This window comes from Pyxicephalus adspersus, chromosome 3 (assembly GCF_032062135.1).
Source record: "Pyxicephalus adspersus chromosome 3, UCB_Pads_2.0, whole genome shotgun sequence".
NCBI lineage: Eukaryota > Metazoa > Chordata > Amphibia > Anura > Pyxicephalidae > Pyxicephalus > Pyxicephalus adspersus.
The window spans coordinates 144,815,132-144,831,199 of NC_092860.1; positions in this window are offsets into that span (position 1 = coordinate 144,815,132).

A 16,068-nucleotide genomic window follows, 5' to 3' on the forward strand; every position below is an offset into this window, starting at 1 on the left:
GGAAGTGTGTTTGTATACAATAGTGCTAAGATCAGGCAGCACAATGAGAACAAACCTATAACACAACTACAGATGAACAGAGGAGTTGTGTGGTGGCATATCAACATGAGTGCAAATGTCATAAAAAAAAACAAAGAAATAAAAACCAAGACATTTTTTTCATAAAAGTAATATGTACATAATACATTCAAATACCAATATGTGACAATGTGACTGAGAATGGGAAAAATGCAGACATTTCTATTGAATATTTGTTAAGAAAAAGACAAAAAACATTGCTGAAGAATAAACAACAGAAACCACCATTACAGACCAGGCACAAAATAATTGCAGCAATAGATGAAACTAACACTAATGAGGATTACAAAGTCACATCAATGCATACCATCCAAGCAAACTTACTTGATTAACACACACACAAACACATCAGTCCAGTTATAATAGTAATAATGAAAATGCATTTGTATTTTTATGCATTTAAATGTATTTTGACATACACACACACACAAAGTGAAATCACTAAATGTTCCTTGATACATTTATTATACCATCTTTGGCAACAATCCTTTTTTTCAAATACTTGATTTCTATAAAGCCAAACTAGAATGAACTTTGAATCAGATCACAAAAGCTTGGTGACATTTTTTTGACTTTGATACTATTGTGTGATGACATATTATAAAGTGCTAATTAGTATATATAAAGCTTGATCTAAATTAGTTTGCACTGTTGCAAGCAAAACAAAAAGTATAAAAACAGTGCAACAAATGTAACATTAAATGAATCAATTTTGTGAATGAGTAATGTAACATAAAAAAATAGCACTTACCCAAATAAAGATGAAGCAGTAAAGATTATAATTGACCTGTAATGGACTGTACATGTGCACAGAACAGGGAGCAGGTTTTCCCTAATCAATTGCTCTGACCTCACCATTGACAGAGCTTAACAGATCCTCCTGAATCACACAGCTGCAAACTAATCGCCTTAATTGGCGTATTCTCGACCCCTATTGCTCATTTATTAAGGCAGGAATCCAGCTGGCAACTGAAGGCTTCGACTCCAACTCCGACTCGCGGAAATACTCCTCGTATATCGACGCACAGCGAGCTTATGCACACTTCATAAATCAGGCCCAAAATCCCAACTTTACAATTCATGTTGTGTCTGGAAAGATGTGCTGGTGGATTATCTAGTGACAAAAAGAAAAAATCTCATAAGGGGAAATTTATATTCCTGTGCCGTACTTTTAGAAAGAGAGACTCCAGCCGACACTTCTTTACATTTAAGTAGACATTAGTGTGCTTCCCAATATCACAGGTAATGCTGTAGGATGTGTTTATGAATGTCCAATTTTATCCTGAGGAACGATTGCTTCTATTTTTCACTTGCACTAATATAGCTCCCAACATTTGAAAGTGCCAAAAAGGGCAAAGTCAGAGGTGGCATGGTCTAGTAGCAGGGCAAATGTTAATTTTAAGAAAAAAAAAAAACATTTAAATTAGAACATTTTTAAAAAGTAGACTCTTTGTGTCAGAAAGGATGAGGAATTTAGCATGTGAATTGCTGCAACCTCAAAAAGTGGTAAACTTTACAAAAACATTTGCTGCTCTAAAATGTCTGATTAGGCAGATGTTTCGGTTCACGGCTCTGGCCAGTGAAACCCTACCTCGAGAGGTGTCAGGAGAAGGACCCCCACTTGGGGGGGGGGCTCACCAGCCAGAGTCGCAGACCACGTCCCCCGTACATATGGCAGGCTCCGAGAAGTGGCTCAGACCTGCAATGGGAGAGTGGGTGGGTTCTGACATCATGATGTCACTAAAGGGGAATGATGTCACTAAAGGGGAAGTTTCTTCCCTTTTGAGGTATACCCAGCTCCCAGAGCATGCACGATCTGGTAATTTAAGTGGTCCGCTGGTCCAAGGTGGTTGGGGACCACTGTTCTTTATGGTTATTGGTGCCATCTAGTGTCAGCCTGTGGAATGTTTGTGGTTGTGAACATACCGGCACCCAACTGGTCACAATGATGACAGCTGGAAAGCTGTACTGTCCTGGGTAAATCATTACTGTTGGTAGCTATGCATTAAGACAGTGTTTCTTATCCTGAGTTCCTCTAGATTGTGCAATGAATAATTTGTGCTTCTCAAATCATTTACCTCTAAGACTAATGTTATTTTTGGCTATCAGGAAGGGAGACATTCTTCCTACTGGCCTGCAATGTACAAGACATTCTACTGACCACCCCACTAGTAAAGTGTAAGCTGTGGATATTGATATAATTGTCAGGGGTTCTCCAAGACTAGAAAGTTTTTACAAGAGTTCCTTGATGTTAAAAAGGCTACACTCGGGTGATTCTGATATTATACAAAATATTCCCTGGTGAAAACTCAATCTCTGCCATTAAAATACATGGAAGGTTCTCCACTTGAGAATGATTCTGTGAATGTCAGATTTGCTGCTTCACAAATAGACTCCCAAATGTGATGGTGTAGGAAAAATCTTGTATGTGGTTTGACAGCAGCCATTTTCATTGTGTCATTTTCATAAAATGAAAACTCATTATCATACGTAAAAATTACACAACACATATTTGTTCTAAGGCTTTTTCCCTCCTCAGTTTACAACTTATTCCTATCTGTCCCTTGAAATACAATGCTCATCTAGTTAGATCTACATTTATGGGTAATCTATGAGAATAAAAAAAATAATGTGGTGGAAGTTATTATACAATATTTATTTAGCACTGACAAATTAGCAGCACATTTCAAAGTCCATAGTCATATCACTAACTGTCCCTCAAAGGAGCTCACAATCTAATGTCGGTACTATAGTCATACGTCAACAACGTAGGCCAAGGATAATTTTTGAGAGAAAGCCAATTAACCTCCCTGGTGGTATGAATACAAAAAAGCGGTACATTTAAAAATACTTAGTATTTTACATTTCCTGCATGGTCCTGCCTCCCAGCAGCACACTTGCGAGCAGATGCCTCGCATCCCCAATGTTCACACGCTGGCCGGGCAAAGCCAGGGTACACAGATGTCCGGCCGATATCGCCCGGGGGAAAAGATGCAGGCATCGCTGGAGGATGCCGTTGGAATGTGGGAACCAGGTAGGACTTTTAAACTGCCGGCAATACCACTCCGAGTGTGGCTCGAGGTTACCACTTTTGGTATGGAAAATTCACCCCAAGCCACACTTGGGATTACCACCAGGGAGGTTAACCTAACTGCATGTTTTTTGGGAAAGTAGGAGAAACTCCAGGAGTACCTGGAGGAACCTTACTCAGACACAGGGAGAACATACAGACAATGAATTTTTGCCAGGACTCTATGACCTAGTTTTGCAGAGCCAATATTGCTGCCCAAAAGGTATGAACAGAATAGTTAGAGCACCTAGTCTGTGTACACATGTCAGATTTTCACCAGAGATGAGCATAGATTTTCATCTTGGGCAACAATTATCTGACATGAGTATGTAGCTTTAGTCCCTTGGACTACACATCAATACATTTTTATGATTTGCCAGCAAAGAAAGCAGATGTACTTTACCAAAAATTCAACTGTGCAAGGCTGGCACCACAAATAAGGTGTACTGCATATTTTTGTATAGAGTTTTATTGTGCTATGAAATAACCTTGTCCATATAAAAAATAACTGAAGAAAGGAATACCTATTAAAGATGCTTTTTAATTTTAAGGAATAATCTACCAAAGTTCACTGATGAAGCGACACTTAGGAGTGTTAAACTGGTTTCTCCCACTATCTTGTCATAACCGGGGTCTGCAAGGACAAGTTCAAATGACTTGTAAGAATTATGTAAAAAGTTGACGCAAGCTAGCTGGCCTAGGGGAGAAAAATCTGGCACTGAATCAAACTGCATCAATTATAAAAGTACATGTATGCCTGCCGGTATGGTACTGTTTGTCTGTTACAATCACGGCACATTGAAGACGCAGCACGTTGAAGAAGGAAACTGAGCACACGCCAAATCAAACAACTTTTTCCTCCACCTTGATAAAAATCAGCCAATTTACAGGCTCCTACATTTTATTCCGTTGAATTCCACATGCCCCTCAGCAGATTACAGAAAATTACAGCTGCAGTACACTGCCAAACCTTTGGAGCACAGAATATATTTATTATTAAAAACAAACATTCTTATCCTCAACCTGCCGATGCTACTATTCTATTACTGACACTGCTGCCTCCATATTCCTCTTAGTGCTGCAAACCCGCAATGATTTTGACTACTAAATTATTAGTGCTGGGCTACCCAACATTTAAATATTCAAGCTTACCAAATTCTTATTGTTCCTTTTTATCATCCCAAGTGTATAGGACCTGTACACTTTGAAAAAAAAATGTAAAAAGTAAAAAGAAGTAGTAGTATTGATAGACGTGGGATGGAGGAAAAGACATTAGGGATTGGGTATATATATATATATCTCCACAATAAACTCGAGCACAACAAAGTTGTATGAGGGCTTCACCATGTAAGGCCCTGGTCCAGCAATCAGTCATGCTGGCCAGACACCAGTTCTCCAATCTAACGCCGCATTCTTTACCTTTATTAAGCCCTCGCTCAGCCTTGGGAGGCTAGTTGTGACTTCTGTGCACAATTGATGGTGTCTAGGGAACAAATTACAGAGAACCAGGAGCCCACAGATAATGTAGAACAGGAGAGTACAGCAGAGGCAAGGCCAGAAGACAAAGCCAGAGGTCATACACAGATAATCTATCTCCCAAACAACAAATAAATTCACCAGCATCAGCCTAACACTACAACAGACAACTGGTGACTGTGGGAAAGGCTATAAAGCCCTAGCAATCAATAGCAGGGCAGGATGAAGCCAGGGACGTATTTGCTTCAAAAATTCCCTTTAGCTGCACACAGCCTCAGAGTGTCTGCTGGGGATGCTAAGAAGGTACATCCCAGGCTGCACGGATAAATGGAAGCAGGAGATGCAGATCAGAGGGCAGACCACCATCTCCTTGCTGCCTCAAGTGACACCACCCCAATGGTCAGACCACATCTGATCTGGAATATGCAGACCAGTTTTAAGCAGTTCACAAAAAGGACATTGTGGAATTTGAGAGAGTGAAGGGAGGGCAACTAAACTAGGAATAAAGGAAGGATAAAAGGAATGGAGGAGCTCAGTTTAGCTGTGCTAAGCTAAACTACATCTATTCTCCTCTATAAGAATGGTCTATATAGAGAACTCTTTTCCCGATTATTCACTTTAAGATCATTACAAATGTAGCCCTGTTATGGGGGGGGGGATCATATAAATGACCCTCACAAACCAGGCTATGGCGCTAACCTGTAGATAACAGAAAGGATCCTGAGCCTTCGCTATGTGGAAGAGTGAGGATACTAATAAAGTTGGCAGTGCCTCCACCCAGGACAGGGTCTCTGTTAGCCGAGGGGCTCCCTTCCTGGGACATTAACCAGAATTAATAACAGTAATATAAAACAGAACCCAAGGAACCATTACACCCAGCATACAACATTAACTATTGCAGCTAAATGAACACACGGGTTGGAGTATTTGGAAGCTTTAAATCTCAAAACTGTAATAACAATATATACCATCAATAAACATCAATGAGTACACATACCAAGCAGATAGCAGAGTCCTGAGGAGAATTGAGCACAGATATACCCGGGTATATATACAGTCTATAACCACAAATACCTCCAGTACTGATCAGTGTCAGGATGAGTTACAGAGGCCTCTGGAGTTGATTGTAGCAAAGATGTCCTGATGAGATGATCCTGAAAACAGCAGCAAGGAAATCCTCCAACCAACAATTGGACTGTGTATGCTGTGATCCTGGATTGCAGGGATGGAGGCAAAGTCTCTGGCGTTCAGGAACAATCTATCTGCGCTACCACTTAGACCCTAGCAATCACACTAATCTGCCAATGCAACCAGACCTCTGCTACCTATGGGCCCATCGGATGCCTAACCTATGCTAGATGTAACTAGACAGGGGACGTAGATCAGCAAAGATAACTGAAAGGGCAGAGCAAATATATATTTGTGTATGTAGCTGATATACTGACAGAAAGAATTTTCCAAAGTGATCTCTGATAACAGATATCACTGATTCCGAATATCACATATACCCAGTTAATACAGAGGTAAATAATCTAATACTGCACTACAAACAGACATAGCAGTCAGTGTGTTCTAGAAGGATAGCAGGCACCTACCCTGGCTGAGCACATATTCTCCTCTCTGCCCCTGCACTTTCTGCCTTTCCATTTATAACCTGTTGGGGTTTCTAAGGTCATTTTTCAGGGGCAGGAAGCACTTCCTAATGAAGAGGTGTCTGTTTACTTCAGCTCTTTATATCAACACCAATCTAATACATCTTAAAATTGTTTTTTTCAACTTACTAAAATACATATATTTGAAACCAACATTTGTTTTAAAAAAAGCTGTAGTTCTAAACAGAACTCGGGTAGCAATAAACGAACACTCTCACATGTTAGGCGTTTGATGGGTTGTGGGTCAAAAATGCAAAAGACAGTTATGGTCGCTCCAACGCATTTCGCCCCGGTGAGCTTCCTCAGAGGATTTTGAGACCTTGGTATATTTCACCAGGGGGAAGAAATAGAGAATGCGTTCTCTGTGTATTTGAGACGGAAGGTGATGAGTAATAAGTTTGGAGACTTTTGAATAAAGATCTTCTAACAGAGAAGATGTAAACACCTTGTTTTGCTTTTTATAGCCTGTCTTTGCAAGGCTGCATGTCAGTTGGTACATATTGTGTTCAGCCATTAGTATGAGTGGTTAGTAGGGATGAACGAGCGAGTTTTTAAAACTCAAATCTAGTGGCAAATTTGGCCTTTCTCACTTACCAAAATTGTAAGCGAGAATGGACGGTGTAAATTTGCAGATCAAGCTCGAATTTAAAAAAAAATAAAAGATTGCGGGCTGCCAAAAAATTCTGTATTTCTTTAAAAAAAAACAGATATTTCATTGTTTGATACCTCCTGCTATTTGCTATTTTCCAAAGAAGACCGTTTGATACACGTACATTTTTGGCGAATAAGTTAAAGATGAGTGGTAGGTAGACGCAGGGGAAGGCGTGGTGTTTGGCGACCTGCTGCATCTGGCAGGGGGAATACTCCCCAGGAAGCCACCACTTAAGGACAGCAGCAAACTGTTGGAGGCAGCAGCACAAGTTGTCAAACAGGTCTGAGATATGTGCTGCGCACCAGTATACTAATAGATTTATTGAGAGGGCAGACTACAATCATACAACCACATCATGTGGAGAGTATTTTGGACTCTTCATCTGCAGCACCAGCAGCAACCAGCAGAGCCGTGACAGGAGATAGCGTGGCTAATGTACCCGTACGTCCCGATGACTTTCCCTTGTTGTTTGACGAGCAGCCTGAGGATCTGTCATTGCGATTTCAGAGCAGAAGGCAGACTTTGAGACCCTTGAAGAGTGTGGTCAGCAGTGGTCAGCAGTTGCTGGGCAAAGGTTCTGCATCAGTGGCTGCCTTAGCTAATGTTGGCTTATATAAAAATGAGGATGATGATGACGGTGATGTCACCTGGAAACCACCGGTGCGTGTAAGGGCTAGCAGCAATTCCAACACAAATGTAGAGAAAGGCAGCAACAGACTGGGGATGGAAGGGGCCTCAAATCTGCCTCATGTAAGTTCCAAAGAACACACAGATGAGTGGGCACAAGCAGGGGAATAGTCAGAGACGATGTGACTGTGGGGGAGATGGAGCTGGAGAAGACGCAGGGCCCCCAGCAGACGCAGGCAAAGAAAAAGAGCAGCATAGTGGTTGCACACACCTCTCCAGTGTGGTCCTTTTTCATGCTGAAAGGCGATGACGGGTGCGTAGCAATCTGCATCCTGTGCCACAGGCAGATTGCAGAGGACAGGCCAGATCACATTTGGATACAACATACCTGCTTCCCCACATGCGCAAGAACCACGAACCAAAGTGGGAGCAGTACTTGCATTCTCTTGAAGGAGGTGCAACCACGTCATCGTCTCTTCTTCCCCCCATTGACTCCTTCTACACCTCCAACTATCATTGCTACTATGTCTCAGGAGGTTGGTGATAGCCAGACTTCAAGCTGCGAGGAAGTATCAGCTTCTGGCCGCAGGTTTCGTGGCGTCAGACGATGTTTGTCGCTGAAAGATGGGTACTCCAGTGACCCCTTCAGCTCCCCTAGCTCCCACTACCTTCAGCCCACTCTACCCAAGTTCTGCGCAAGGCATCAGGCTATGGGCCCAACCAACAAAAGCGACATCTAACTCAAATTCACATCTAGCCAAACTATTGGCCTTGCATCTACTGCTGTACAGCATTGTGGACTCTGCTTCCTTCCGTGACCTGATGGCCTGTGCCGAGCGTCGGTGGAATATATCAAGCAGACATTACTTCTCCTGCACAGCTGTTCTCAGTTTAAATGTACATGTGATGGGTAACTCCTCATGGGCATTGGCATTCTCGGTGTCCAGTCAAATCCATGTCACCATGGACAGCTGGTACCCCCGCTGAGGTGTGTGGTGGGAAAGCATGGGGCACCCCAGTCCTCTCCCACGTCTTCCTCCTTCATTCCTTCTACCGGTAAACCTTCTCTTTTTGACACTCCACCAGCAGCAGCGGAGGACAATGTGGCAAGCCACTACGGCTCCCCCAAGCACACGCATTGCCAGGCAGTGCTTAAACTGGTGTCCTTGGGGGAGAAAAGTCACACCGCCAGAGAACTCTTGTCTGCTTTGCACAGAGAGGTTGAGGCTTGGCTGATGCCCTCCCGGCTCACAACAGGCAACGTGATGTGCAACAATGGGGCAAACCTTGTTGCCGCGCTGTGCATGGGCTGCATAACACATGTGCCCTGCTTTGCACACGTACTGAACCTGGTGGTGCAAAAGTTCCTCTGCACGTACCCAGGACTGAAGGACTTATTGAGACAGGCTCGCTCCATCTGCAGCCATGTCCACGATCCCCTACTGCCGCTGTGGCGCTTGGCAAGGTCGAGCCCCAACAGAGTCTGCCACCTCATAGATCCATTTGTGTCACTTGTAACTAGATGGAACTCCACCCTGCACATGCTCCAGCATCTGTGTGAGCAAAAGCTAGCCATTTGCCATTACTTCAGCGTGGTGCATGGAGGCAGCGGTGCCCTTGGTACAGCCACACAACTGAGCTATTTTAGCATTGACCAGTGGCTGCAGATGGAGACACTATGCAAGGTACTGGCCCCCTTTGACCAGGCCACAAACGTTGTGAGTCAGGAGCGGTCAGGCTGGAACGATGTCATACCTATCATCTTTCTGCTTGATAATACCCCGTGTGGGCTGATGGAAAAGTGGCGATGGGAGAGGAGGGGAAGACATGGGGGAGGAGCACGAGGGTAACATTACACTCCATTGGCCAGCATCATGAGTTTCAAGAGGAGGAGGATGAGTAGGAGGAAAATGATTATGAGGGAGACCATGTTGAGGCTGCTGGACAGGACTAGTCCAACCCGCATTTGTGCTGTCACGCCCCAGGCATTGTGCAGGCGATGGAACAACAGGAACTGCTGAGGAGGAAGATGTTTTGGCGCCTACTGAGAAACAGGAGGAGGATGAGCCCAGGGAACCCCTCTTTCAAATGTGTGTCCACATGTTGCGATGCCTACGGCGGGACCCCGCATTTGCAGCATCAAGAAGCGGGAGGATTACTGGCTGGCCACCCTTCTGGCTCACCGCTACAAAGACAAAATGTCTTAGTTTTTACCCAACCTGGCACAAAAGAAAGAAAAGGTGAGCGGCCTGAGCAGAATACTATGCGACCGGCTGTGTTAGGAGTTCTGTGCACCACATTCCTCCACTGTACCCTCCTGTAGCGGCGGCAGCATCAGCAGGCCGCACACATCCAAAAGTGTAGGCCAAGGCAGGTGGGGATTTTCTGAATGTTGCATCTTTAAAAGCGTTTAATGGCTAAAAAAATCCCATGTGGAAGACTTCCACTCAATTCATCAATGTTACTTTAATTCATCTTTGCGATTTCTCACATTTTTGGACTTTCCTTAATTATCAGTTTTTGTAGCAGTGGTTAAACGGATAGACATAGATTCTGATTTCCCACAGTGGGGACAAAAGTTAAAACTAATAGGAGTGTAACGATTCTCTACGCTATCCAATACATAAATGTTTTACATAAACTTTAAGCTTGGAACATGCTTATTGACTATTAGGTGTGTCCCTCCGCCAAAAACCATTTTCTCGCATAACTTAAAAACAGTTTCCAATTCTTCTTCTTGTTTTCCTGTGAGATTACACATAAAGGGAGGTTCTAAAGCTACAAAATTTGAATGTTCAGGTGAAGATAGATCATGCCGAGCCTGGGTCAGTATAAATGGTCTCCAGTTTTCTAGAAAATGAGAAAAAAGAGTTATTTACCCACAGAATTGGGTAGTTATTATTATTTATAATGCATCAATATATTAGTCAGGGCTGTGTAATAAATCAGGGTTGCAAATTAAAAACCTGCATATTGCATTTTTAATATTAAATATGTGTGCTTTTAAAGGTGATCAATGGACCCTAAATGTCCACTAAAATGGCTTCTCTTCAATTCCCAGTTTTGATCTGTACAGTCTGACCGGGTATCTGGTAGGAAAGGTGTGCAATGGTGTTTATATCACACCAGCACTCTATATGTTAAAAAGCCCCAGGAAGAACAGGCTTCTTTTTCATTGTGGCTTTGGAAAACTGGGAAACCAGTTTGGGGTCCTGAAGCTGGACAGGGAAGAATTGGCCTAGGGTAACCTATTACGATAAGGCTTTCAAAAGAACCCCCACCATGGGTGCGCATTAAAATTTGCCATTACATTTCGGTTATTATGGACTCATTTGTTCACCTAGGAAGACATACCTGGATATCTAAGGAGCAGGAATAGAAGTAACAGTTTCACAGACATCCTCATTTTATCAGCACTTTTCTAAAACATAAAAATATAGCAGAAACCTTAAATAAATACACATATATATATATATATATATATATATATATATATAGTGAAATGACAACCCACTATATATATCACAGACACAAATCAAGAACTCATCATAACTTGATAAACTGAATTCTGTATGGTATGATTTTAGTAAACCCAACCTCAAAGTAACTTTCATCTCCCTCTTTGACACTATTTATGGGGGCCCTTTGTTCTTTTAAATGTTCAAGATTCAAGGTTTTTAGGTATTTATCGAAAAGTAAAATGTTTGAAATTCTAAAATGATGCAGGGTAAATAAAATATTTGTAGAAATCATTGGAATTTTTTGGAGGGGAACTGTATGCAAAATCCCAGGATGGTCCCGCAGTTGTTGGGATACCCCATAAGTATGCAGGTGCTGAGGATATACAATACAAATATTGGTACGATGTTGAAAGATCACATTTGATTGAAGAAAATGTATTTTCCTGTTTTAAGCAACATATGTCATGGTGCCAAAGCGCAGGATGGTGGACCCTCTGTGTCACCAGCTAAGTTGGCACAGACGTGCGCAGGGCACAGAGTCTATGCAGCTGCCTGGTTGTCACCAGAGCCACTAGAGGTGAAGATGTTAAGCTGCGGGCAACTGCCCGGTTGCTGCCCCCGTGCACGCAGAGGCAGGTGACTGCTGACAGGTAGGAATCAGGCAATGTGCTGGAACGCTAGACAGTGGTCTGACAAACCAAAGTCCAGGGCAGGGGCGATCAGGAATAATCAAGGGACAAGCCAGAGTCGGTAAACGAGCAAATCAGAAACAGGAGACACATACTGGAACAGCGGGAACCTGGGGACAGAACCAAAAAGGTCCTCCTTGTCTAGGCAACTTCCTGTTGCCAGTAACTTATTTTTATTGGGGTGGTCGTGAAGCAGACGAAAAATCACATGACCCGCAGGTAAGAGAACCCACTACCAGAGGATGTGTGGGAGCAGAGGCAGCTCAGGTGGTGTTCGCACGTCTGGTTTTCTGGGTTTTCTGGGTTAAAGGGGCAATTCTCAGGGGATCAAGTGACTTGGACCAGGAAGTTACCAGCAGACAGAATTCCTGAACGGGGCTGCTGCTGGCGGCAGAGTAATGTGCGGCGGGTGGTATAAACACAGATCCCCTGGTCATGTGGGGATCTATGACACCAATGCATTGTTGGTTCACAACTTACACAACAATTTTTTAAGGGACTCCAAATAATGGTCCCTGTGACAGGAAACTTCATAGTAAGGTACGTTTGTGTCATTTACCCTTCTGAGCAAACATCACCATCATTTTTGCAAATTTAAGTATTAACCTTTTTAAAGTAACATATATGAGATAGCAATACAATTTAGGTACTTACTACTATTACTTACTTACTTTGTACTCTATGAATCTCCAAACGTCTGGTTTGCTTCAGTAAAAGCTGCACAATGTACTGTTTTCAAACCTGCAGACTGTGTATGCTATCCTATCAGATGATATCATAGGTCAACATCACGCTCTACATTTAAATCTTCAATATTAATACTGCTAGAAAAACTGCAACAGTTATACTTGGAATGATTTTCCTGAGAGATCTGCAGATGCTGTCTGTAAAAATATGTACCGTATTGGGGGGGAACTGGGGGGGAAAAGTGGGTGCGTCTTATACGGCGAACACAGTTTTTAAAAATAATTAAAATAACATACTCACCAGATACCGCGATCCCGCAATCCTGCGTGCTTCTCCTCTTCTCTCCTCTCCTCCTGGCTGCAGCGCCGAGCGAGGAGAAGCCGGCACACGTGCCCCCGCGATCCCGGAATCAAGCTGATCCCTGCCCTAACAGAGTTCCCCCGGCGGAGAACGTACCTGTAAGTGATCAGAAGGGGATAAATTGGCACAGGGTGATCAGAAGGGGATAAATTGGCACAGAGTGATCAGAAGGGGATAAATTGGCACAGGGTGATCAGAAGGGGATAAAATGGCACAGAGTGATCAGAAGGGGATAAATTGGCACAGAGTGATCAGAAGGGGATAAATTGGCACAGAGTGATCAGAAGGGGAATTTGAATGGCACATGAGTGATCAGAAGGGGAATTTGAATGGCACAGAGTGATCAGAAGGGGACAATCAATGACACATGAGTGATCAGAAGGGGAATATTCTTTCAGAATTTTTTTTTCTAGATTTTCCTCCTTTAAAATTGGTGCGTCTTATATTCTGGAGCGTCTTATACGGCCAAAAATACGGTAATCTCAGTTACCGTAAACCTAAACAGTTGTTGGTCCCATTACCTAAAAGTATTGATATAACACAACACAAACATGTATAAAAAGATGGACAAAGTGTAAAGAAGCAATTAATTCATGCATAAGGCTAAAGATATGTAAACATATCAGGTGATTGTTAATCTGACATGTGTATAGTGGTCCTCTGCCATAGCGTTCGCTTATCTGTTGCTGGTAATGGCTTAAGGGGTAAGGCTGGAACACAAACAATGTCATATGCATAGCATATACTGTAGCAAGTAAAAGAATATAATGCCTAAATTTTAATCATGTTACCATTGGAAAATATAGCACCATACACAAATATATGTGTTGGTTGTCCCTTGCTGGGCCTGACAAGCACTGAATTCCAGCTTTACTATGGTATGTGGATGGTATTATTTATTTTTATAGAATCCTTTACTTTTTAAATTGCTTTCTCTGCCACTTAGACCACTAAATCAGTAGTTTTATCAAGTGATCAGCTATGAGGGCAAACATCCATGTTGTCCTGCCCCTCCCTGTTACCTACCAGTTGTTGTACATACTCCTTATGAAGGTTTCATCTATGAAAGGTCTATGAAGGTCAGTTTCATCTATGGGGTGGTATACAGCAGGCTGCCCTTTATTGCATCCTACACTAAAACACTGGGCCTGATTTATTGAAGCTCTACAAGACTGGAATGTTTTTTTCACCTGATGGCATCAGCCATACTAAAAGGTAAGTTTTCACTTAAGAGTTTCACTTTTCAAAATTAGTCATACAATTTTTGTCAAAATCTTTCCTTTATGGATAAAATAAAGCATGCTTGAAACCTCTGTTCTTTATTTCTACTGGCTGTGTACTTTTTTAAGCATAAATTATATCACTGTCATGCTCAATGACACCCAAAGGTTTATTACGGGTCTGTCATGGGCCAGGTTGTGGTGTTTTACCCAACAAATTAAAAATACTCAAAAGTGCTCATCAACAAACATCAAATCTAATAAAAAGTAAATAAATACAAAATATGGAAACTAAATTAAATGACCCCAGAACTGTTTAAAAACAAATAATGCTACAAAGGAATCTAATTTCCCAAACTTTTTTATGTACACTTGATAATTGAGAGTTCTGAGCTTTGGATCATCCAAAGACCTTCTCTTTTTTATATATTCCAGTGCCTGTAGTAGAAACTTTAGGGAGTTGAATTTTTTAATGTTTAGTTGCACCTAATATGTTTTCTCACCTGTAATAACTTATTGCTTTAAAATCAATTAATCCTTTATACAGTGTTATCTGAACTGAGGGTTCATGGTGGTCCAGCTCTGTAATGTAGAATATAATTCCAGCTGGCTGCATAAACATCACCAGCAAATCTCTGTTCAGGGTCATCATTGCAGGGTACAGAAGGTGCACAACTGGTGAATTAGTCTTAAGGGGGACATTAAAATAACTGAAAACTGTCAGTACTCAATGCAAACATAGAAGGTACAACCTCACAAAACATTGATGCCTATTGCAGTCTAAAATAGAAAATATAATAGCTCATTCTTTTTACAACATTGACTGCAGCTTGTTCCCTTTACCATCATCTCCCTCTACACGCTCCTTCTCCATTTCCTCTTTCTTCCATTTCTCCACACTTCCTTCCTATTTCCCTTCAGTCCCCCTCCCATCGCCTTCTATTCCTATTCTGTTGCTGCTTTCTCTCTGCTCTGCATCCCTAACTCTTCTGATCTCCCCCTGTTCCCATTATGTCTTTTTGCCTCTCCTCTTAATCCCCAACTCCGACTTTTCCTATCTCCCCCTTATCCCACATCAATTAGAAAGTTCATCCTCCAGGTATCTAGTTATTTATTCTCTAATGTGATTCTATTGTCCCAGGTTTTCTCTGGAGATCCCAGCAGTATGGCCCCAATAGTACAGTCTCACAATTCTTCTTACCTTAACGGTATGTGCCCACATAGCAGCCCTACCCTAAAATTGTAGAACATGGTTCTGACCCACCCACAGATATTGAGAGTACAACTTTTTTCAGCCCATCTTTGTTTTATTTTTAAAATGCTAATACATGCTGCTACCTATCGGATTGTGCAATTACTAACTTGTGCCCCTTCTTGCCTGTGAATGCCCTTCCTGTACCCAACTAGTGTAGCTCAATTAAAACATTATAACTTATTAATTTATACCTGCTACATGCTTTAAGATTGGGCTCCATTGAATATGACCTACTTTACTTTCAATACCAATGTTTTCCTCTTCTAGTTTTCTGTTTCTTGTATTATTCTGCTTTTATTTGCTGTCTCTTTGCAATCAGATGACAGCTTCTGATTGCCAACAGCAATTACTATACAAATAAATGTTTTTGTTGCTCCCTGATGATTATTGCCAGCATGGTATAATGTAATACCATGTGATAAAGTCACATGAAATCCAGGACTGTTGGGCTTCCTAAAACTGGGTTTCAATCACAGAAACCACCAAGGTGAAAGATGAAGCAAATTATCTGGCTTCACCTGAGCAGCTGCTGAATTCTGTCCCTCATTAAATCTGAAAAGAGCAGATTACATATATACTTAAAACTTTTTTTTCCATTAAAGAATAAGAAATGTTAGAACCCTTGGTAGAGTTTACTGCTATCTGGAGCTCCATTAGACTGATTTCCCCTCACTTCCTTTCAAACTGCTCAAATTGCTTTGCATCAATTAGTCATATTCTTCCATCCACTTAAATATCAAGATTGTGATGAAAAAGTCCACATCTCATTAAAAGATATCACAAGAGTATATAACAATAGGGATCAAGTGCAGTGACCGCAGAGTCTCTCAGCGCATTTCAC